Source organism: Chiloscyllium plagiosum, unplaced genomic scaffold, assembly GCF_037043375.1.
Source record: "Chiloscyllium plagiosum isolate Xiang-an unplaced genomic scaffold, Cpla_swu_hap1 HiC_scaffold_25, whole genome shotgun sequence".
In the NCBI taxonomy this organism is placed as follows: Eukaryota; Metazoa; Chordata; class Chondrichthyes; order Orectolobiformes; family Hemiscylliidae; genus Chiloscyllium; species Chiloscyllium plagiosum.
In genome coordinates, this window is record NW_028270163.1 from 32,283,392 (window position 1) to 32,309,668 (window position 26,277).

General features: G+C 39.6%; 1 protein-coding gene across 8 annotated transcripts in view; it reads left to right on the top strand.

The window, feature by feature from the left end:
* The window catches only part of rbfox3a (RNA binding fox-1 homolog 3a), a 1,559,488-nt gene that overhangs the window by 859,498 nt on the left and 673,713 nt on the right, over positions 1-26,277 (top strand). For all 8 annotated transcript variants that reach the window (XM_088000569.1, XM_088000570.1, XM_088000577.1 and 5 more), the window contains one exon: positions 16,775-16,840. The gene's annotated coding sequence lies outside the window, so the exon portion shown is untranslated. The remainder of the gene's footprint in view (positions 1-16,774; positions 16,841-26,277) is intronic.

A 26,277-nucleotide genomic window follows, 5' to 3' on the forward strand; every position in this document is an offset into this window, starting at 1 on the left:
CCCTCTACCCTATCCCTATAACCCTGCAGTTTCCACAGCCAATCCACCTAGCCTGCACATCCCTGGATACCATGGGCAATTTAGCACAGCCAATCCACCTAACTTGCACATCTTTGGACTGTGGGAGGAATCTGGAGCATGAACACAATATATTTCCAAGTCAGGATGGTGAGTGGTATGCAAGAGAACTTTCTAGGTGGTGGTATTCCCCTGTATCTGCTGCACTTGTCCTTTGAGGTGGAAGTGATTGTGGTTTCTGATTCCTGATGAAGGGCTAATACCTGAAATGTTGATTCTCCCGCTCCTCGGATGCTGCCTGACCTGCTGTATTTTTCTAGCACTACACTTTTCGATTCTGATCTCCAGCATCTGCATTCTGCACTTTCTCCTTCGAAAAGGCAGATGTTCTCTTTGGCCTTGCTTTTCATTTTTCGATGTTTTAAAAAAAGCTCTTGCTCTCTGTTATAGAGTCATAGACATGTACGGCATTGAAACAGACCCTTTGGTTCAACTCATCCATGCCAACCAGATATCCCAACCCAATCTAGTCCCATCTGCCAGCACTTGACCCATATCCCTCCAAACCCTTCCTATTCATGTACCCATCCAGATGCCTTTTAAATGCTGCAATTGTACCAGCCTCCACCACTTCCTCTGGCAGCTCATTCCATACTTGCACCACCCTCTGCATGAAAAAGTTACCCCTTAGGTCCCTTTTATATCTTTCCCCCCTCACCCTAAACCCTGTGCCCTCTAGTTCTGGATTCCCCAACCCCAGAGAAAAGACCTTGTATGTTTATCCTATCCACGCCCCTCATGATTTTATAAACCACTATAAGGTCACTCCTCAGCCTCTAATGCTCCAGGGAAAACAGTCCCAGCCTGTTCAACCTCTCCCTGTCACTCAAATCCTCCAACCCTGGCAATATCCTTGTACATCTTTTCTGAACCCTGTCAAGTTTTACAACATCCTTCTGATAGAAAGGAGACCTGAATTACATGCAATATTCAAAAAGTGGCCTAACCAATGTCCTGTACAGTTGGATGTCCTCCCAACTCCTTTATTCAATGCTCTGACCAATAAAGGAAAGCAAATGCCTTCTTCACTATCCTATCTACCTGCAACTACACTTTCAAGGAGCTATGAACCTGCACTCCAAGGTCTCTTTGTTCAGCAACACTTCCTAGGACTTTACCATTAAGTGTATAAGTCCTGCTCTGCAGCACCTCACATTTATCTATATTATGGCATTTATCTGCCAGTTTACCCTCAAAGTTTATTTCTGGGAGGCACTTTTTCTTGGCTTTTAAGTTTTTTCTAATCATCTGGCCTACCACTAATCTCTGCCAAGATGTATGTTTATTCCTTCAGTTTGATACTATCCTTAATTTTCTTTAGCACCTGCCATTTCTCCTCAAATCTACACACCATCCTGACTTATATCACCATCTTATATCGCCAGACCACAACAACACGACGGTTGGAGGAAGAGCGCCTCATCTTCCGCCTAGGAACCCTCCAACCACAAGGGATGAACTCGGATTTCACCAGTTTCCTCATTTCCCCTCCCCCCACCTTGTCTCAGTCAAATCCATCGAATTCAGCACCACCTTCCTAACCTGCAATCTTCTTCCTGACCTCTCCGCCCCCACCCCAGTCTGACCTATCACCCTCACCTTGACCTCTTTCCACCTATCACATTTCCAACACCCCTCCCCCAAGTCCCTCCTCCCTACCTTTTATCTTAGCCTGCTGGACAAACTTTCCTCATTCCTGAAGAAGGGCTTATGCCCGAAACGTCGATTCTCCTGTTCCCTGGATGCTGCCTGACCTGCTCCGCTTTTCCAGCAACACATTTTCAGCTTATATCACCATCTCCCCACTCTGCTGGATGAAATCCTGCAATCTCCTTTCTCATAGTACTTTAAGCATTCCTATACCTAATGACTGTATTAGTTCAAGAAGGCAGCTCAAGTCTAAGTAGGGATGGGCAATCAATGGTCACCTAACCAGCAACACACATTCCATGAAAAAAATTACACGGTCCTTGTCCCCACAAGATCATTTACAACTACACCATCAACACCTGATTTTCACATTATTTAGTGAGGCTCTTTCAAAAGCTGAAATGGTGTCCCAATGTTGAGTTTAAATTACCGTGCTGAATTTAGGTCACCCTCCTGTGTGAATCATGCCCCAGTCCTTACTCCTACTTTTTAGATCTGGTGTGATGGGACACAAATGGTGATGAGACTTCTGCGTCTGAGTCCCACTATTTTTAATGGTTCACAAAAATCTCACCCTTGGTATCATGCCCACATGATTTCATGTCATTCTGGCAAGCTCCACATTTCAGACATCCTGAGGGAATGATTTTCTTTTATTTAAGCTTTCAGGTACTCTGGTCAGTGAGTGCAACCTGTGCCTCTTCTTTCGGCTGCCAAGGAGGCTGGATAATTATTAATGTATCTTGGCATGCCATAGAGAGAAACCCACCTGATGTGTTTTTCAGTCATACAGAACTTCCCTCCCTTGCATATTTAGTTTCTCAAGTACCAGACTGCTCTCATAGATGAATTCCAAATCCCCAAACATTTAAGAATGCCTATCCTTTCTTCAAAATCTAATTAAGATTGCAGTAGAGCACCTAAGTAAGCAAAAGCAGATTCCTCTTTGATATACTTATAGTTAATGAATTATTTTATGCCTCAGTAAATCCAATTCAATTGTCTAGAATGGCAGTGTGTTACAGCAGACCTCAATACGAATCAATGATATTGTACAAATAACAGCCATGGGAGTAATCTAATAGTGATATTTAGAGATGCATATTTACTAGAGAATATCTTTTAGCTAACTCCTAAAGTAAATAAAGTAGTAAAGGTTCATTGCTGTACTGCATCACTGGGTGTGCAGCAGGAGTTCTGTCTGTAATAACAGCATAGACCACATTCCATTCTAATTACATGGTCAGGTAACTAACAGATTAATAGGTTTTGCAAAATTAGTTTAAGTTTAAGGCATTTTGGCTGGTTGTCTTTCGCTAAAATTAAACATTTTTGAAATTTGCAGTACCAATTTCCTCAGTCATCAGACAAAGAAACATTCAGAATTTATTTTGCCTTTTTTTTTCCACAAATGGAGACAAAGCTAGACAGTTAATCCACGGAAGACTTCCTCTTACCAGTTGCTGAGTTTGAATGCTTTGTTCAGCATCCTGCAACTGTGGTTAATTCTGTTGAAAAGAAAAGTTCATTCTCTGATTCTATCACAAGTGAATGGCTTTGAGAGCCACTAAGAAGAACTGGAACAATAGGATTTTAGATTTTCACATTTGTGCTTAAAATCTTGCGCTGAAGTCTGTCATTCTCAATCATTCATACTTGATCATTTGATACAGTCTGTGATTCAAGGTTTAAAGAATATGCCTGAATGTTCGGAAAGCGTTTGCTTAATCAGTATCTTGTGGATCACCAAGGTCAGAAAATTTGATGTATACTGTTTGTGAATGAATCACTAGCTTTTCCACTTTGAAATTATTGGCTTAAAGTATGACACAGCAGAATCCTTAGGCACTAAATTATGAGTCCCTATTTGAGTGACTAAGATGTGTCCTCTACATTGGGGAGACTGGACGCCTCCTAGCAGAGTGCTTTAGGGAACATCTCTGGGACACCCGCACCAATCAACCCCACCACCCTGTAGCCCAACATTTCAACTCCCCCTCCCACTCTGCCGAAGACATGGAGGCCCTGGGCCTCCTTCACCACCACTCCCTCACCACCCAATGCCTGGAGGAAGAATGCCTCATCTTCCGCCTCGGAACACTTCAACCCCAGGGCATCAATGTGGACTTCACCAGTTTCCTCATTTCCCCTTCCCCCACCTCACCCCAGTTCCAAACTTCCAGCTCAGCACTGTCCCCATGACTTGTCCTACCTGCCTATCTTCCTTTCCACCTATCCACTCCACCCTCCTCTCTGACCTATCACCTTCATCCCCACCCCCGTCCACCCATTGTACTCTTTGCTACCTTCCCCCACCCTCCTCTCTGACCTATCACCTCCATCTCCACCCCCATTCAATGCTACTTTCTCCCCACCCCCACCCTCCTCTCATGTATCTCTCCACCCTTCAGGCACTCTGCCTGTATTCCTGATGAAGGGCTTTTGCCCGAAACATCGATGTTCCTGCTCCTTGGATGCTGCCTGAACTGTTGTGCTTTTCCAGCATCACTCTAATCTAGAATCTGGTTTCCAGCATCTGCAGTCCTTACCTAAAATGTGTTTATGGCTTGTGAGAGATCATTCAAAAAGTCCTGCCAAAACTTCCATTTTAAACGAATTTGATTGGAGGAAGAAAAGAATGAAGGAACAAGAAATTGAAATCTTTCAGATCCTGGAAAATAATGCTTTGTGTAAGAAATTGTTGAATATATCTTGATTCTAGCACATTAATGTCATGGCATGAGATTAACGTGCTAGAATCAAGATGCATTCAACAATGGTATTCAACATGGTATGAGATTAATAATGCATTTGGAATAAAGAAATCACAAGAGAACCAGAGTTAAAGAAAAAATGGTCACATCTTCTTTGATAATGCAAAAGAAGAACACATGGAAACAGGATTAAGGCTGGTTCTGGAGGACAGATTTTCAAATTCCAATCCCATATTTTGACTGTTGATGGATCATAGATAAAGTGTGTCTGATCATATTTTGTAGTTCTTTGTGATTGTGTGGGAGGCAATGGAGTTGACAAAATGCACATCCAGTAAATTCTATTTTGAGGAAGGTTTTGAAGGTCGTAGAAGATTTTGAAAACGTCTGGTGCTTAGAAGGGGAACGTCTGAAAGATTCTCTCTTCTCTTCTGGCGTGATGTGCAGACCATGCAATCACTTACACCAATTTGAATTCTAGTCATAAATGACTGTGTGTTAAATGAAGAAAGAGAGGCTGACCAGGAGATAATTGCGGAAGTCAAGTGTGAGATGATCAGTATGAGGAGGAACATTTGAATCTTGGTGATGTGAGATGAGGATGAAGCAAGATGTAGTTTCTGAGCTGTAAGCAAGTGGTTTTGGTAATGGACAGAATGTGCAGTTAGAAACATAGGAGCAAGGCAAGCCTGCTCGGCCTTTATAGCTTATAGCTGATCATCTACCTCCTTCCCACACTACCTCGATATCCTTCAATGTCATTAATAACAAGAAATCTATCAATGTCAGTCTTGAATTTACTTAATGACTGGGCTTCTAACATCCTCTGGGGAATCACAAGTTTTACGGTGAAGACTGAAGCCATTTGACCCATCGTGCCTGCTCTAGCTCATTAAATGAGCATCATTACCTAGTGCCAATTTCTTACTTTTTGCACCGTGCCTTTGCATTTTTTTTTAATCCAAATAATCATTTAAGTCTTTCTTGAATGTCTCAAATAAACCTGCCTCCACATTTCCAGGTGCTGCATTCCCCACCCAAACTACTCTTTGAGTGATAAAGGTTTTCCTTGTTTCACTCTTGCTGCTTTGCCAGATCATTTTAAATCTGTGCTATCTTGTTCTTGTTTCTCTTACAAGCAGGAACAGCTTCTATCTACTCTATGCAACCCATTTTGTCATTTTGAAAACCTCTATCAGATCTCCTCTCAGCCCTCTTCTCTCCAAGAGGGGCAGTCCTTACTTCTTAAATCTGTCCCACCACTAAAGTTTAAAGAACTGAAACCATTCTTGTAAACAGATAATTCCAAAGATTTACTACACACTAAGACAAGAAATTTCTCCTCATCTCAGTCCTCAATGGCTTGTTTTTATTCAAAGTGTGTGCCTCCCCTCATTCTCGACCCTAAATCCAATCTAGTCTGTCTATCTCTTTAGGAATTTTGTACATTTTTATGAAGTCATTTCTCATTCATCTGTTCTGCAGAAAATATACTCCCAGTCTCCTTTATCTCTCCTCATAGGACAGTTCCAACATCCCAGGATTCTGTTCAGTAAATGTCTGCTCTACTGTCTGCAGTAGGTATATTCTTCCTTAGGCAAGTGAAACAGAACTGTGGTTCTGAGTTTTACCAGCTTTCTGCATAATTGAAGCAAGTCTTGTTTTTTTTTCTGTACTCAAATCCTCTTGCAATAATGACTACTCCACCATTTACCTTCCAAATTAGTTGCTGCAGTCTGAGCTAATTTTCAGTGCGTTATGAACAAGGACACTTTTGACACTTTGGACATGATCATTTTCCAGTCTCTCACCATTTAAGGAATACTCTGCACCCTTGTTGCTCTAACCACAGTGGAATGTCTCATACGCATCCACATTATATTCCACCTGCTTTGCCCTTGCCCACTCATTCAGCCTATCTAAATCTCCCTGAAGCCTCTGTGCATCTTTAATTCCCACTATTATCAACAAACATGGAAATATTACATGGGCTCCCACATCTAAATCATTGTTATATAATGTGAACAGCTGTGGCCCCAGCATTGATCCTTGCTATGCCCCATAACCTGCCAACCCAAAAATGGAGCGTTTATTTCCAAATCTACTACTGCTTCATCCGTCTCAACTTTATTTGTAACTTCCTCAATAAACTTTATCAGGTCTGCCAAACTTGATCTCCCCACCATGAATCAATGTTTTCTCTGTCCAATCAGCCAATTTTCTAAATATCCAGTAATCACATCTTTTGTACTAGATTTTCATATTTTCCCTATCACTGACATTAGACTAATATGTTTATAATTCTCTTTTTTTTCTTCTCTTTTCTTAACAGCAGGATTACACTTGCAGCTTTTTAATTTATACGGCCTGTTGGTGATTTAATAGTGTTTTGAAAGATAATCCCTACCTCATCCACAATCTCCATAACCATCTCTTTCACCAGCCTCGGTGAAAGTTATCAGGTCGCAAGGATTTGTCAACTTCCAGTCCCCTTAATTTTGTTAATACTACTTTCTCAACTTATTCATTTATTATTTTTAGTATTAATTTATTTCAGTTTCACACTCTTCCTAGATCCTTAAGTTTAATTATTTCAGGGAGACTTATTGTGTTTCCGTTTCTGTCAACAAAGGTTGAAGATGATTGCAGGGTGGAGAAGATCACTGAGTTGTTTAGAGTCATGTTCATTCTATACAAGCAGTCTGGATGGTGACAGGAAAAGTGTTGCAAGCCAGTCTACAATTGCCACTGATCACTGCTCTGGAATATACGCCTGGATTGTAAACACCCCAGTTGAATTCAATCAATCTTTTGCTTTTGGCAATTACTCCAGGTTTTCTTGGGATTTTGATTCATTGCTGAAAAATGTCACACCATTGTCCCAAAGCATCCTCTATTCCCTTAGCTCATTAATGCCACTTTGGTGCCCCATACATATGTATGCCTCTTCACATCAGCTATGCCACCCCTGTGCCTTTCCCTCCACATATCCTCCATAGCCACTAATCCAATGGGTTCTATGTTCTATCCACTGATCCCAATCCATATCAACGGAAAATATTTTATATATGTTCAGGAAAGAAGTGAATTTTTCATCATCTATTAAAAGCCTCTACATCTCTGATACTAAGAGATGAACATATATGAATTAAAACCTCATGATGCTTGTAATCCTATTACCTTATTAGAAGGAGCCAGAAATCACATCAAAATCCCAATTTGTTTTTAAAACTTTTTGAAACAGTCACTCATTCTCAGATGAATGGAACAATAGCTATGCTCAAACACATTAGCACTGGAAATTTGGTGAAATATTGATAATGGCTGCATGTGTCTAAACAATCTGTGGAAATGAAATAATATTTCAATTTTAAAGCAGAGTGCCTGTCAACCAATATAGGGACACATATGATTAGTTCTTTTCAAGTGTCAAAACCAAGCATTTTTAAATCAGCTAGAGCTTTTTAAATCACAACATGAAGAATGATAGCACAAGCTGACAGAAAATTTGTACACATTTTCCAATGCATTGTGGAGCTATTCCATTTAGAAAGAATTGAAATGCATGTAAATATTTGCACAAAACTGGCCAATGTGAGGATGATCTTATTCTGAAATGAATACAATTCATCAACTTTGAGTCATCATCATATTAAAAGCATATTTACATTACACCATGGCACTTAGTAATAACACTCGAAGTGTGAAAACATGTGGCACGTACCTTTGGAACGTTCCCCTTTCCTCAACATATTTTCCACTTTCTTCATAATTTCTCAAATCTGAGGTATATGCAAGGGGCTTCCAGAGTCCACGTGAACAGATAGAAACAGTGTATGGATGTATGTCCCCCATCAGCTGGGCCAGATGTGTACTTTGTACACTATGTGTTCCCAATCTGCAAAAAAAAGCCAAAGGATTATGATGCTTGGTCAAAGAAAAGATAGATTTCCTCCAAAAATGTGGCCATTCTCATTGTCTCTAATAGTACACCCTGAAAATTGTTTTTCAGTAAATCTTGTGAAAGGAGATGGAATCATTCAGGATAGGTTATTGAACTTGACATGAAATTTGCACAGTGCACAGGGAGAAGGCATTAAGCATTGACATGTTCTGGTTGTCAACAGTGATTTTCAGAGTAGAACATACTGTATGTCAGGGGAGGCAGAGCCTATGGATAGTTATCAGCCAGTGTTTCTTAACTGTTCTCAGTCTGTTGATCAAAGAGGCATTCACTTAACACAAAGACCTTTCAGATTTGTCATGTGTAGAAAATAAATTTATACCATCATGTGATGCAATGTTGGTGTGTTATTTTTACTCTATGTTCCTATGTTTAAGCAACTACTGTATATTTGTACATGTTATAAGAGCTAGGCCTGAAGGGGATAAGGGACAAAGTATGGGTCAGCTTATCAGCTGTCCCCTGGTGAGATGGTGTTCCTGTCACTTATCAAGGTGACCCTAACTGAAGTTTCCTTACCTGAGAGCTGCTAGAAAATACATAGATGACAGAAAATTAAAAATCTGAAACAAAGTGTGGGCCTGGACCTTGGACAAGAGAGGCAAGAAATGAGGTTAAAAGAAAGCAGGGAAACTGATTGGAGCTTAATTTTTAAGTGTACAAGATGAGACAGAACAGTGCATGTCATTCACAAGTATTTGTGATTTTCTCTTCTGGCCCTAATCTTGGGATGCTCACCTCTAGCCAAATCCAAACCTAGGCCCAGTACCTACTTCTTTCTATGCTTCATCACAAAGATCTGGCCACGGCAACCATGCTTTTTGCTAACTTCATCTCCTACTTCTCTCATCCCAGATCCAGGCCCACAATTTATTTCCTGCTTCTAATTTTCTATTATCTTTACATTTGAACTTGCAAATGAATGTATCAGTCATTCTAGAGCTCAATTTTGAAGTGTGCAAGATGAATCTGATCAGAACATGCTATTCACAAGTTTTACTGGTTCTTCCTTCTGGGCTGGAGTCAGGATGGAGCAGAGAAATCAAGTTTGGCTAGTTCTAATGTCAGGGAGTCATTATGTTAGATGTATACATAACAGAACCTAAATTGTAGAAGTGCCCTGAATACGTAACGTTGGTAGTACTCGGGAACTAAAAAAACTGTACTCAAAAGGTGAGGAATAGAGAAGTGGGTCACAGATACAGAGAGTGGGCTGGAGCCAGGAGAGGTTAGACAAAGGTGAGTAAGGGAGTGGCCAGTGTTGGTGACTGCAAAGGATGAATGAAGTAAGGATTAGGAGTTCATGGACTGATCTGAATAATGAGATAACCGTATGTCATTTGATATGTTACCAGAGATAATGACAGGTGTAAAAATGGGTGCCCACAAAGGCAGAGCTGAAACTAATGAATTTTTGGTAAAGTGTGAGGGGTATTGATTTTGGTGGAGTGATGCTTTGAGTGAATTTTCTCACCATATCTTGCCAAATTCACCACATTAATTGGTGTTTCAGCCCTTGTGGCAAGTTAAACAAGTGCCCCATTTAACCAAGTGACGTTCCCAAAGCAATTCACCATTTACTGAAGATGACTGGCATCCCTGGTGCTGCTGCCATATTTAAAAGGCTGTTGTTCACCTGAGTAAGCATTGTCAATGTGGAGTTGCCCTGCATGGTTCCTGACTTTTGCCTTGGACATGGCAGACAGGGGGAAATTGGCAGCCTCCTTTACATTCTGTGACTTGGGGATCCTGTTGGGTGAGGTGGTGTACAAACAGGACTTCCTTAGGATCAGCAGCAGAGGCCATGACACCAGATCATGTCTGCCTGGTCCCAGATTTGAACCTCAGGCATCTACAGGGACACCCAACACTGTACAAAGAACGTTTATGCCTTTCACTGTTCCACTTGCCTTAGTGTCACCCCCTTCTCTCCGATACCTCACACCAACTCTAGCTCCAATACTGCACTCAGCTCCCATCAAGGCTTATGCTTTATGCTCTTATTAATGCCTACAACATCATCTTCACCTAAACTAAACTGCAACACTACTATCCTGATACACTTTCTGTGCTGCCTATTCACTTGCTTAGGATACATTCCTACCTTCAACAACATTAGTAACTATGCCATCTAATTTTATTATCTGTAATAGCAGCCTCTCTGTCATTCCACATCGCTCAGGGCCTATTAAGATTCTGCCCACAGTCTTTGATTTAAGAAATATTCTGAGGAAAAACTCCATTATTTATGTTATTGAGAAAGAAATGGAAAGAAGTGAACTTGTAGGTGAATGTACATCTTGTAAAGGCTGTTCAAGTTTTTGATTACCCTCTTTAAAACACAACGCACCTTCTCTGATATGTTTTAGGGAATCGATCCACTTGATTGACTTGACTCGAGGGGCAGTGGCACATTCATGCCATCTCTTGAAGCTCATTTCTGGAAAACCTCAACCCAGGATCAGTGCTATCAGTGGCTGTCAAGGTCACTATAGCATTTATGCTTGGTCTATTCCAAACTGCCACAAGGCATGCCAGTATCATCAGTCAATCTGCTGTTCACAGATGAATCAAGCATGCATTGTTTGGTACAGCAAACAATTTCATCACTTTATTCATGGGCAATTGGCAGCAAAATGAGAGACAACAGTATTTTTCACATGGCGGATTCTCCAAAGTCTGTGGCTCCATTGAAATCCATTTGGCCCAAGAGCTCCTGTACACAATCCCTTTGCCTTCACAAGCTATAATATTCAGGCTGTCAGTGACTATCAAAATAGGATCATGCACATGAATGCACATTTTCCAGTCAGTTGACATAAGTTTCATTCTGAGGCAATAAATTGTATCAAATGATCAAGCCACCAAGAGGCTATGCAGTAGTTCTGTTGTTGCACTAGTATTCAAGAGGTCTGAGTAAATACAGCAGAGAATTTGAGTCAGGTTCCATTGTGATAATTGGGGAATTTGAAAATCTGGAAATAAAACCCAGGTTTCAATAAAAGTGAACATTAAACGACAAGATCATAACAACCCAACTTAGTTCACCAGTCAACATTAAAGAATGTAGCTTACCAACCTTATCTGTGAGTGCAAGTTCTGAGCAAATTGGTTGACTAATACCTGTTCTCTATATGATAAATTGAATCTGACACTTAAAATAATTGCAACTTCTTGTTATGCATGACAACAAAATCTTAGAGCTTGCCCTTGTATTTACAATGTTTGGGTAACAGCAAACAAGAAATGTGATGACAATTAAATGACCATAGTTGTATCGCTAATGTAAAATTGAGGGGTGTTAATCCTGAAGACCTTTTCACAGTATCCATGCATGCATGGTCTTTGCAAGAAGAATTTGGTTAACTTCTGCGATAATGTTCACGTGTATGAAAGTAGACATTAAAAGCCATCGATAAATAATTCAGGGAATCTGTAAATTGTACGTCTTGTTGGGAAATACTCTCTTCCTGTTAGAAAGCTTTTAGTGAAACTCTGGTACGAAGCTGCATTATGCTCAGAAAATAAACTTGCTTTCTCCTGTGGAGAATAAATAAATAAATGACAATCATTTCGACTATATGAAGCTTAAGTAGAACCCAAATAATGGGTTAAAACAAATTATAACAAACCAAAGTAATAAGCAGATACTAAACTCGTGACATGTACTAACTCTAAATAGTGTATTCAAAACAAACCTGTTGACCTTTATATGTAGTGAAGAAAAAAAAGCTGCTCTTCTGTAGTGAATTTCATGACTTCCAGATGCTCAAAAGCAATTTGCAGCTAATGAAGAACTTTTGAAGAGAAATCACTTTGTTGTGAGGAAATGTGACAGCCAGTTTGTGCAGAATCAACAAATAGGAATGTAAAACTGACCATTGTCACATCCATGCAGTTATATTAGTTTCTTCATGAAGAATTGACACTATTATTGAAAGCAAAATGGAGATGAGCAATCTGTTTTGAGACAAGGTGAAGCCGAGTTGACCCGCCTTCTTGTATTCTAATTGTGAGAGAATCTGTGCTTTGAATAGTTGTGTGTTTTTGAGGCAGACGTTAACTAGAAAGGAAACAGAAAAGGGAAGATAGAAAGGAAAGTGATGTTCAAGTACCTCATAAAACAAAAGCAACTTAGATTTAGAAACCAAAGCTTCTGGGCAGGCTGTAACTACCTGAAAGCTAGAGAAGCACGCAAATTAATCTGGCATTTGATAAATCCAGTGGTTTAGTACAGGCAGGATGAAGAATGCAAACACCATTTCCAGAAGCTGAGGATAGGTTGCTGTAGTTTTGCCATTCTTGAAAACAAAATTGATAGATCTAGACCATCCAGATGGAGTTGAGCAAGTTCTGCAAGTGGGTGCCATTTTTGGTGAAGAACATGACAGTTGGTTGTGTGATGCTGGCAGCTTTAAGATTAGAATCTGAATCTAAGATTAGATTCAGTCTTAGACAGAGAGGAATCAAAATTCTTGCTAGAGATGATTGTGCAGTGCTGAAAATGTGTTGCTGGAATAGCGCAGCAGGTCAGGCAGCATCCAGGGAATAGGAGAATCGATGTTTCGGGCATTAGCCCTTCTTCAGGAATGAGGAAAGTGTGTCCAGCAGGCTAAGATAAAAGGTAGGGAGGAGGGACTTGGGGGAGGGGCGTTGGAAATGCGATAGGTGGAAAGAGGTCAAGGTGAGGGTGATAGGTCAGACTGGGGTGGGGGCGGAGAGGTCAGGAAGAAGATTGCAGGTTAGGAAGACGGTGCTGAGTTCGATGGATTTGACTGAGACAAGGTGGGGGGAGGGGAAATGAGGAAACTGGAGAAATCCGAGTTCATCCCTTGTGGTTGGAGGGTTCCTAGGCGGAAGATGAGGTGCACTTCCTCCAACCGTCGTGTTGTTGTGGTCTGGCGATGGAGGAGTCCAAAGACCTGCATATCCTTGGTGGAGTGGGAGGGGGAGTTGAAGTGTTGAACCACAGGGTGGTTGGGTTGGTTGGTCAGGGTGTCCCAGAGGTGTTCTCTGAAACGCTCTGCAAGTAGGCAGCCTGTCTCCCCAATATAGAGGAGGCCACATCGGGTGCAGAGGATGCAATAGATGATGTGTGTGGAGGTGCAGGTGAATTTGAGGTGGATATGGAAGTTTCCTTTCGGGCCTTGGAGGGAGATGAGGGGGGAGGTGTGGGCGCAAGTCTTGCACCTCCTGCGGTTGCAGGGGAAGGTGCCGGGAGTGGAGGTTGGGTTGGTGGGGGGTGTGGATCTGACAAGGGAGTCATGGAGGGAGTGGTCTTTACGGAATGCTGATAGGGGAGGGGAGGGAAATATATACTTTGTGTTGGGGTTCGTTTGTGCAGAACAATATGACCAAGTTTAATTATCAATACACTGTTTGGACTGCTGAGTGAGTTGTCAATTCATGTGTAACTACTGTTGATTCTGGATGCAAGTGTCTAGGATGTTATCTAAGCCAGTGTTTAGTGTTTGCTTTGTTTGATCTCATCCAGTTAAAGTTCTTCTGTTTTAAACCATGGAATCTTGTAATAAATATTTTTTTAAAGTTTAGAAGACCCATCTTATCATGCTTCTTGAAAGTTAAATACTCAGAGTTAAAGCACATTTTTCCCAAAGCCCATTCTTGTGCTCATTTGAGCAGTGATAAAAGGGGAACTATTGTAACATCCCTCCCTCATCTATAACACCAGATAATCTCTTTTATTTTCCCCAAAATGATGCTAATTGAGAAATAAGCATTGGCAAGAGTGGGATACTGCCTCTTGTCTTCCAAATTGTATCAAGTGAGCCTTTATGTTCCCCTGAGAGAGCAGACAGAGTCTTAATATTGCCAGCTCATCTGAAAGGTAACAAATCCAGCAGTATACCACGTCTTGGTAGGGCATGGATTTGTCAATGAAGATTAATGCATTCAGAAATCTGGAGTGAAATTTGAAGTGGTTAGTGGAGAATCTACCCAATTTGTCAATAAATAATTCGTTATCCATTTTACTTTCACTGGTTTATCAACAAAATTAAATAAATTGTGTGTTTTGTAATTTATTACAAAAGCATGTTGTCCATGTAAAAAAAGTAACTATGGCAATCTGAACATTAATTTAAGCAGTACAGATTTATGAGACCAGATCACTCAATAGAAAATAGAAATTCTGAACAAGTTATTTTGGGCAGCAGCAGATGTCATAAAAGTTGATCTAATTATGACAATTGAACTTCGAAAAATGTAGTTAAATGAAAGGAATGCTTCATTTTCATAAATGTCCAAGGAGTACAGTGACATTGTGATTCTGACTGGACTAGTATTCAATGAACTTTAGATCAGTTGAATTTAGTTCTTTTTAAAGTCTGGAAATAATAAGTCTTGGTAACAATGTGACCACAAAGTTTTTAAACTGAGGTAAAAATGAAACTGGGACAGCAGACTAAGTTAATAAAGCATTGGGGATTTATGGTTTTGTAAATAAGGACACAGGGTAGGACCTTGAGCCTGCTGAGTGGATAGGGACCAAAGTTACTAACACTGGCTGGTGGGGGCTCAGTTTCATGACCCGGTTCCCGGGGTGGGTGAGAGGATGGAATGGCCACCTTGCCCCACAAAGTGGGTAGTTGTTTAGCTTCATAAAAGCTTGTTAGTTGCAATAAAAGGTGGCAGACAATTTCCAGAACCAGTGGGTGGAAGTTGAACAGCCTGTGGTGGCAGGCTGAGGAAGACCAAAGCTCCTGTAAGGCCTCAGGACCCTCACTATCCGCGAATGGAGTTAGATGATATTCTTTAAAGGGATTCTTCCAGCCCTCGTAATGATGGTGCAATGGAAAGAACAGTTTTATTTAAAAATTTCAAAAAGGTTGGTGACAGCTCTCTCCATACCAAAGCATCACCTCAGTTATTTGTCCCACTCTTCTTGGAACCCACTGGTGTCTGGGACACAGTAGAAATTCTTCAAGGATATGCTCCACAACTCCCCGGTGAGATCAAGCACACTTGCTGACACACTGGAAACAATAGCTTGTTACTAACCAAAATGGAGAAGGCTGATTCATGAAGGCACAGAATATATCAACAGACGTTGTTGCAATGATGTAGAGATGAAGTTGAGGCATTCAGTTGAAGTGGAGGGAACACACATACCTTCAAACAACCCAGCTACCCAACACTTCAAGACCCATCTTCCCCATGTATGGCAAATTCTGCAAATCGTGCATTGGATTTATCAGCCATCTCAGATTCCACCAAATTAAAGAGTCATAGAGTCATAAAGAATGGAAACAGACCTTTCGGTTCAACCAGTCCCTGCTAATTTCCCAAACAAAACTAGTCCCACCTGCCTGTGTTTGGCCCATATCCCTCCAAACTTTTCTTATTCATGAATTATCCAAATGTCTTATAAACATTGTAAATGTACCTCCATCCATCACTTTCTTGACAGTTCATTCCACGCATGAACCACTGTCTGAGTAAAGGCAATTGCCCCTCATGTCCTTTTTAAAGCTTTCTCCTCTCAACTTAAAAATATGCTGCCCTATTTTTCTACGCTCCCCATCCCTGTCATTCACCTTATCTATGCCCCTCATGATTTTATAAACCTCAATAAGGTCACACCTCAACCTCCTACACTCCAGTGAAGAAGTCCCGGTCTCACCAGCCTATTTTTATATCTTAATCCCTCCACAGCTGGCGACATCCTGATAAATCCTTTCTAAAATCTCTTCAATTTAATAATAACTGTCCTATAACAGAGCAACCAGAACTCCACACAGTATTGCAGAAGAGGCCCCACCAACAGCCTATACAACCTCAACATGTCAGGCCATAAGAATATAACAATACTGAAAAGGAGGGATTCAATGATGTGAAGAGATAAGAGAAACTGGGATTGTTCTCCAAGATTGTTAATTGAAATGGTAAAAATTATGAAGAGTTTCAGCCAGCAGAGGAGATTAATTTACGATAATTGGCAAAAGAAGCAGAGGGGGCGTATTTTTTTCATACAGTTGTTATGCTGTGGAAAGAATGACGGAAATGGGCTCATTGGTAACTTTCAAAAGGGAATTGGACAAGTACTTGAAGAAAAAATATGCCTGTTTATGGTAGAAGACAAATGGAGTTAGAGTAATTTGGTAGCTTTTCAAAAGATTGGAAAAGACATGGTGTGCTAAATGGTCTCCTTCTGTATTGTTTGATTTAATGAAATATACTTTCCCAGATTTTATTATTTAAAATTAATGTACATTGCAAACAGCAAACTGATGGGAATAATTTCAAGAAATTATCCTTCAGTTTACTATGTGGCCATATAAATGAAATCTTCTTGAAATCTTTTATTTCAATCCTCCATCAGTAATTGTTGCTCTATTGTATTTTTCAGAATCCTGAGTGCTGGTACGGGGGCTATCCATGCCATTTTCACCATAAGACTCCAATAATCTATAGGGTAAGAGATATTTAAAATTATTGGTCTATTTAGTTTTATGTATTAATGATGGTGCCAACGCGAATGTTGAGGTGCTAATTTATTTTCTATCTGAAATATTATAATATCCTACAGGACCAGAGTTCATGACTCTTCTGGTAAACATGACACTAATTGGATTATTAGCAAGCTAAAAATAGATGTGCCTTATAAAAACAAACTTGCATGCAAAAGTTACAAGCATGTGACCTGAAGATGGTTTATCTCACTCAATTTTCGGCAACATATTGTGCAAGACTGCATTGCTCATTCCTAATATTTAAAGAGGAAAGGTGTTCTACCGAAGTGTTTATGCAATCCTTCAATGCATTTAGGAGTAGTCATGTGTTTATTGGTGAATCTAATTGCTGGTTTAAATGAAAATAGAAGCAGACATTTTATGTTGAACTCCACAGTTGCACCATCTCAAAATCTGTCCATAGTCAGTCTTTCTGCTTCTTTATTGTTTTGATTCATTACTTCCTGGAGCAGAGTCTTGTGGTATCATAGGAAGGCATATGTGTACAACATGTTTTATCTTAGGTTGTGCTGACAAAGGAGCTTTAAACAGTTGAGGATAATATTACTGGAGGGGCATCAGTAGATTTACAGCAGGTAAATCTACTGATGCCCCTCTCTTATTATGGTTACATAACAGTTCAGTGGTACATATTTCCTCTTTAGCTACGTTGTTAATCGTTATTATTTATTCAATATAGAATTAGTCACAATATTGGTTTGCCTATCGTGTAGGATTTCTGTTTATTCAATAAATTAACATAATTTCCTGTAATTTTAACCTAATCCACCAGACGGAATGAACTCTTGTTTTGAAAATCTCTGAATTAGCACTGAAGCTAACTTGAGTGGGGTTTATGAATTAAAAACTGTCCTGTTCTTACTGGCCTAGTTAAGTTAAAATTGGGACCATAATGTAATAGTAATTATATGAAAATGTTGGTTTTTAAGTAAGATAATAGTTAACGTATTGGTCACAGTATTACTGGTGTTAATTCTGTCAAATTCTTGATTATTAATCTGGATGTGGATAAGATATTCTGAATGCCATTATTTTCTTTCACAATGTTGAATATTAACTGCGTAAAAGATTTTGTATATTGTTGGTTGTATGCATTACTAACTCAGCCTTACACTGTTGAATGTGCATTTTTTTTCACATTGCTGATTACAATTGCGACATAGCTTTTGCACGCAATTAATACCTGCCCCTGACCAAAATAGTTCTTGCATTGTTGATAGCTGTTCATTGACAGTCTGGGATTATTACAAGGAAGTAACATTAATTGAAATGTAGTATGTACAACGCACCCAACACTCTGTTTTTCAAAAGTGATACCTTACAAATGCTAACCTTTATCCTCACATGGCCTGGCCTGACAAGTGGGATTTTTGAGAGCTTGACAGCCAACCAAACAGTTACCACACGAGATTTGAGGGAAGGCTTCTGCCTGAAATTGCTTACTTCAGGAGGGAGTTTCACTGGTTCTTCATTAAGCCACTAGATGGAGTGGAGGATTTGGTCTTGTTTCCCCATCAAAAGCACACCTCCTTCCAAAAGATCATTTGAATTGTTAGCAGTGGTCAAGGAGGCTGCATCACCCAAAAATGTCCATTCTTCCAGCTGAAAAATGAATGTTTGATGTTGAGTGGCTCACAACAAGAGGGACAAGACAGGCAAATCCATCATCAAGGAAACAAACAAATGTATTTTCCCTCAACTAGGGACAGCTGATCACATACAAATACAGGAAATACACAGCTAATGTCAAGAAACAATTTCATTGTAAAATCTAAATAACATGCGCAAGCCAGGTATGATTTACAAAGCATGTAAGTACGCACATGAGCAGATCTTAATATATTATTCTGCATTGCATTTTGAAGCAGTAGTATTTCAGCTATAGAGAGCCCATCAGATGCACAGGTATCTCAGCACTGTATCATGTCGGACTATCTTGGCGTGACTAGTATTAATAATGAGAACCATGTATGGCCAGTTGTTACACCAGAGAAAATATTTTAATGTCTTTGATTTTGAAGAATGGCAATCCATTTCAGGTCTTTCAAACATGTTTTTTTATCTTCTATCTCTCCTGTCATTTATTTTGACCTAACCATGGGCGATTTGTTCTCTCAAAGGGTTCAGGGCTATGTCTCACTTTTCAATATCATTCTTATTCAAAAGTTTCAAAAGATTCCTTTGAGAATAGGTTAGCCTGAGCAGCTCAATGCATGACTCTGAATGAGGGTGTTTGCATTACGGAGATAGTTAAGTAGATTTTCTGCAGACTCATACTTAGGTGTGCAGGAAAATATATTCAGCATTATTCAGGAAATCACATATAAATGCTGTTTGTGCATTGTTGCTGTCTGACAGCTGAATAATTTACCACTCACTTAAGCAGTAGTTCCGTTTATGCAAAAGCAACCAAAAATTGTAACAATTAGAATCATGATAAAAGACATGTAAAATAAAAGAAAGTACTTGCATGTAAACTGATTGAAATCGAATACAGAAACAGCAGTACATGTTTTTCTCCCTTTGAGCCTGTTCTATAGTTCAATGACATTACGATAAATCTTTAACCACCTGGATATACTTGCCTCTATTCCATATCCCTCATACCTTTGGTTAACAACAACCAATCTGACTCAGATTTAAAATTCACAATTCACCATCAATCAGCATTTGCAAAGAGTTCCAAACCTCTTTATGTGTAGGCAATGATAGCTGCTATCCCAACTGCAGGGATTTCACACCCCACACGTACAGCTGCATTACCTGTGGCATCTCTGCCAGTGACGACAAGTAACAATGCTTTGGATGCTGACCAAACACTGCACCACTCCCAACCCTTGCTGTCTCACTCACCACCCTGTTCCCCGTCTCACTCACCACCCTGTTTCCCGTCTCACTCACCACCCTGCTCCCCATGTCACTCACCACCCTGCTCCCTGTCTCACTCACTATCCTGCTCCCTGTCTCACTCACCACCCTGCTCCCCGTCACACTCACCACCCTGCTCCCTGTCTCACTCACCACCTTGCTCCCTGTCTCACCCACCACCCTGCTCCCTGTCTCACTCACCACCCTGCTCCCCGTGTCACTCACCACCCTGCTTCCCGTGTCACTCACCACCCTGCTCCCTATCTCACTCAAGATTCCTGTCACCTTCCACTCGCTGCTCCTCTGCATGACCTTCTTTTCACTCCATTCTCACTCCTGAGCCTTTGGTGTCTCATTCTTGTAGCAGAGTTTCTTATGGAACAATGACCAGAGCAATGTGTGCTGGCACTGTGTTGGGCATCATGCAGCAGGAAGCAAAATGAAATGCACAACTATAAGGTCAGCTGCACCAATTTCCTCTTCTGCTGCTTTACCTCATTATACTCCTAAAAATCCTGACTTGAAACTTTGGTCTCTCCCCAGAGACTCTCCAACCAGCAAAATATTTTTTCTTTGTTCATCCAATGTGCTCCCTGAACATTTTGAAAATTTTGATTCAATTACAAATTCTTCCAAATTCTCACAAACCTTCCAATTTAGTGCAAGAAGTCTCGATATCATTCTGGTAAATCTTGGCTGCACACCATCCAAGGCCAATGTACCCTCATTCAAATTTGTTACTCAGAACCATTTATTACTGACTGTTCTCCTGTAAGGCTTTGTATGAGTGAAACTTGATGCCTTTCTAATTACATTCTGTTCCTCTAGAAATAAAAACCAGCAATCCTTTAGCCATTTTAATTATTTCCTATACCCATTCATGACACTCTAATGATCTTTGTATCTGGATAACCCAAAGTCCCTTTGGAATACACTGTTTCTAACTTTTCACCACTTGAAAAGTACTTGTTCTATCATTTTATGTTTGAAGCGATAACCTAAAAAATTCCTGCATTGAAATCTATTGCCACAGTTTTGTCTATTCACTTAATTTAACAATAGTACTTTGCAATATTAGACTCAAATCTGCACTGCTTACGATACTAGCATCATTGAGTCATTGATAGATTTTATTATGATTTTCTATCCCCTCATCTAAATCCTTACAAATATGGTGATTACTTAACGCACCAACACACATCCTGTGGGACTCCACCCAGTTACATTCTGCTTAGTAGAATACCTTCCCATTATTCCTGTTCACTATCTCCCGCCACTCAGCCAATTTCCTAACCAGATCAATTCTTCAGTTATACGAGCTTCAGCGATAGCTAATGGTCTCTTGTAAAGGACTTTATCAAGTGCCTTTTGAAGCCCAGACAAAGATTCTGCTGTCCACAACTTTTGTCACCTCTTCAAAAAATTCAATCAGATTCACCATACATGATCTACACTTTGCAAATCTATGTTGGCTTTCTCTGATCAGCTGAATATTTTCAAGGTCTTCAGTCACACTATCCTAAATGATAGATTAGATTAGATTACTTACAGTGTGGAAACAGGCCCTTCGGCCCAACAAGTCCACACCGACCCGCCGAAGCGCAACCCACCCATACCCCTACATTTACCCCTTTAACCTAACACTATGGGCAATTTAGCATGGCCAATTCACCTGACCCGCACATCTTTGGACTGTGGGAGGAAACCGGAGCACCCGGAGGAAACCCACGCAGACACGGGGAGAATGTGCAAACTCCACACAGTCAGTCGCCTGAGTCGGGAATTGAACCCAGGTCTCTGGCGCTGTGAGGCAGCAGTGCTAACCACTGTGCCACCGTGCCGCCCAAATCCTGGAAATTTCCTGATAACGCATATCTATAATCCTCCAGTTTCTTTCTCTCACTTCTCTGCTAAAGTTCAAGTGACACATGCAATTTTCCAACTTAAGAAACAACTTCTCGATTGAAAGATCTTCAGAAAATTATAGTTTGGGCATCTGCAATATATTCAAGCACTTCCTTCAAAGGCCTGAAATGGAAACCATATGGCATTGTGAGCTTGGCACTCTTTAGTTAATTTGGTCAATATTAGTTTTCTTAGGATATCTGACATATGAACATAATCACTAAGAGCAGGAGGAGGCAATTCATCTCCTCGAACCTACTCCACCATTCAGTGTGATCTTGGTTGATCTCACCCCAGCCTCAACTTCACTTTCCTGCATAATCTGCATAACACTTCAACATTTGCTCATTAAAAGTGTATCCAGCTCCTCTTTAAATTTACACAATGTTCCAGCAGCCATCATACACAGGGGCAGTAAATTCCATAGATCCATCGCCCCTTTCAAGAAATAATTTCTCCTCATCTCTGTTTTAAGTCTGCTATCCCTTATCCTAAAATTATTACTTTTCCTTCTAGATTGCCCCACAGGAGGGGGTATTCTCTCTATGTCTACATAATCAATCCCCTTTCGCATTCTATGTACCTCAATTAGATCTCCTCTCATTCTTCTAGACTCTAATGAGTATAGGCTTAAAATTGTCAATCTCTCTTCATAACACAGGCCCCTCACCTCTCAAATCAATTTAGTGAGCTTCCTTTGAACTGCCTTCAATTCAATTACATCCTTCCTCAAGTAAGTGTTGAAATAACAAATTGACTTCCTATTTTTCCAATTGAAATGGATAACCTCACACTTGTCCATGTCAATTTTAGATTCCGTACAGTATTGAAACAGGCCTTTCGGCCCAACAAGTCCACACCGACCTTCTGAAGAGTAACCCACCCAGACCCATTCCCCCCTGACTAATGCACCTAACAATATGGCCAATTTAGCATGGAGAATTTATCTGACCTGCACATCTTTGGAATGTGGGAGGAAACCCAGGCAGACACGAGGAGAATGTGCAAACGCCACACAAACAGTTGCCTAAGGTGGGAATCAAACTCAGGTCCCTAACCACTGAACCACCATGCTGCCTGACTCTATCTGCCAAATTTTGGCCTACACATCTAATCTATTGCAATTTACACTCCGCCCTATTTTTGTGACATCTGCAATTTGCCTATCATATCTCCTGTCCCCATACCCAAGTCATTACTATAGATTTTAAACAGATAGGGAGCAAGAACCGAACACAGTAGTACTTGTTACGACACAGTGATAAACAGCAAAACCAAATCAGCCTTTCCACCTGTGTATTGACAAAATACTGAAATTTTCACTTTCAAAGATCTTCAATAGCTACTCCAAAGGTTCCTAAGTTTTGAATAAACAATCCCACATTTTATAAATAATTAATTCCAGACACCAATTTTAATATTAAACAAAAACCTTAATTTATTAAATATATAATGATATAGCAGAGAAAGATTAAACCAGGTAATCTAATTAAGGTTAATGCTTTAAACCTGAAACATTTTTTAGCAGCCCCATTCACACAAAAGACAGACAGAAAAACAAATTATGCAATAAATAAAAGAAAATAACAAAACTAAACAGATAACTCAATGGTTTTCACAATCCATTGTTTCACAGGCATAAACGTGGGCTCCTTGGTTGCTTTTCTGGAGACATCAATAAGGGTCATCTTTTAAATTCCCTCAGGTTAAGGTAGTGATACTTCTTTTAGCTTTCTAACTGTGGCTTCCAAAAGCAGGCAAGGAACTTTCAAATTTTCATGTTATGTCATCAGCAGCCAAGACTCTTTCCCCGAGAAAACACAATTTTTAAAAACTCCAACTCCAACACCGCCCTGATAAACTGACCATCTTTTCCTGCATCCTCAATTACTGTTTAACATCTTCTATCTGCTTGAATGTAAGTTTTCTTCTGACTTGCCAGAATCAGTGACCAGGTTATTAGTAGCCAAGTTGTGCCATTTAAATACAATGTTCTTCCTGAGAATGCTTGGAACCCTTTTCATCAAGACTCAGGCTCAGTACTTTTTCTGTAGCAATGATGATTGTTCTAAGGTTCTTCCCTTTCTATAACCTCTGAATTATTTGTTACTATTGGGATGGTACTCGTGTCCTCCACTGTGAAAACTGAAACAAAATATTAATTTTGTGACTTCAAAAATTCTGTATTCCACACTGTTAACTCCCCAGTCTCATCCTCCAAGGGACCAACATTTACTTGAGCTACTGTCTTCCATTTTTTACACTTACAGAAGCTTTTACTCTCCATTTTTATAGTTTAACTGCTTTACTTTCATAATTTTCCTTTGCTGTTTTAATCATTTTTTAGTTGTTGTTTATTAAAAATTTCTCAATCTTCTGGCTAGGCACTGGCCTTTGCAATATTGTATGCCTTAGGATTTGTCTTAATGTTATTTTTAACTTCTTTGCTTAACTAATTGATGTCTTATCCCACGTTTTAAAATATTTCTCTCTCTCTCTGGAATATATTTTAATTCAGATGAATTGAATATCTACTTAAACATCTTCCACTTCTCATCAACTGTCCTAACTTTCAGTTTACCTGCTATTCCACTAGGGCCTAATTTGATCACATGCCAATGTAATTAGCTTTGTTTCACTCCAGAATGATAGTGTGGGACTCCAGTTTCTCCCCTGAAACTGAATTTGAAATTCTAGCATGCTATAATCACTCTTCCCTTACAGCATCCTTTACTCTGAGATCAATAATTAATTCTGCATATTCCTCCAAGAAACAGCCTCTTATACATTGAATGAACTTTCCTTTGAGGCTAACCTTGCCACTTTGATTAATCCAGTCCATATACATGTAAAATCACCCATGATTATTTCTGTACCTTTCATACAAGCATGCTGACTTCTTCTTCCATAATTCCCACTGGAATCTTTTTGTTTGTTTCTTAATTCTATCCATAAAGTCGTTACTACCTGTTTATTTTTCCTTATTTCATTCCTTATCATCAACATAATTTCATTCTTAATCAAAAAGGGTGCTTCTGCTCCTCCACTGTTTTCCTCATCTTTCCTGTAGATATTATGGAGCATTCCCTATTTCCTTATTTTCATTGACAAAATTACATTTATCAATTATAAAGGGCCCAATTTGCTTCTGACCATCTTCTTTTTGCTTAATACAATGAAAAGTTTGTGTTGTTTTTCATTTTTTACAAGTTTTGTTTCATTCTCCATTTTAGTAGTTCTTACCATCGGGTTTGTTACTCTTTGGTGTTCTTTTTACTTCCCTGTTTAATAAGATCTGTGCTGCATTTTGCATTTTTGTGTGACTTTTCATTTAGTTTTACATTATCTTTAGTTGTACATACTATCTTTTTTGGCAACAAGTGCCCTTTCCCTTCAGGCTATACATGGTTCTGGATTATATTAATATATTTTATGAATGCATTGATCTTTTGTCATTTTAAATAACTGACTTCCTTTATGCTCTATGGGCAGCCTCTGTCTCATCCCGGTGAAGTCAGTCTAAGTCTTGAATCTTAATAACTGTTTGATATTTCTCCTTTTAAAGCACTATTCTGAATTCAATCATATTATGATTGCTATTGGATAAATGTTCACATGCTGTTCAGCTGTTAACGAAATCCAACTTACTACTCTTAACAATGTGTAATATGGAATGGTGCCTTGTTGACTCTTGAGCAGACTTTTGCAGAAAACCATCTTGGTGATGCTCAGGAAATTGATTCACTTTCTACAATGTGCCTGTTTGCTTATCTTAACCTATTTGAAGTTCAAAACCTTGAATAAAACCACTTTCCTTAAATAAGCATTTGTTCAATTTCTGCATTTATACAATCTACCATTTCCCAGACACTATCAAGGAGCCAATTCATAACTCCCACTAGAATCTCTTTTTTTTTGTTTCTTAACTCTACCCATAAAGTTATCACTACCTGTTTATCTTTCCTTATTTTATCCCATATTATCGAAATGATTTCATTTTTAATCACTGAGGGTGCTTCTGCTCCTCCAATTTTTTCCTCATCTTTCCTGTAGATATTACAACTTTATAATATTTAGTTTCTAGTTCTGATTAAATCGTAGCCATGCTTTCAATGACAGTTATAATGTTATCCCCTCCCAAGTTGAAATCACTGCAAATTCTTCCTTGGTTTGTGTCACAGCTGACAGCAATTGGATTTACCCATTCCCCACATTAAAGTAATTCCAGGCAAACTTGTTTTCACTATGTCCCTCATAATGGAGTAGGGCAATCAGTAGAAAACATGTCTCTCAACTGATACTAATGATGCCTTCTACCAGTTAAAATTGTGCTTTGTTGCTAATAACATTGTACAGATAGACCATAACAAATCTAGGGCATAGTTAGTTGGGGTTAGGTTAGCAGCTGTTAAAAAATTTCATGCTAAATTTCTCCAGTAGCCAGAGAAGGATAAAGTGCTTGTGTGCTCTCAATATGAAATTAAGTATAATATGTGTGGAAAAGATGAGAGTCTGGTAGATGCAGTTACAGAAATGAAAGGAATTTGTAATAAAAATGATTGTAAAATTATTGTTTCATCACTATTTTTTGCAGTTATTCTAGGCT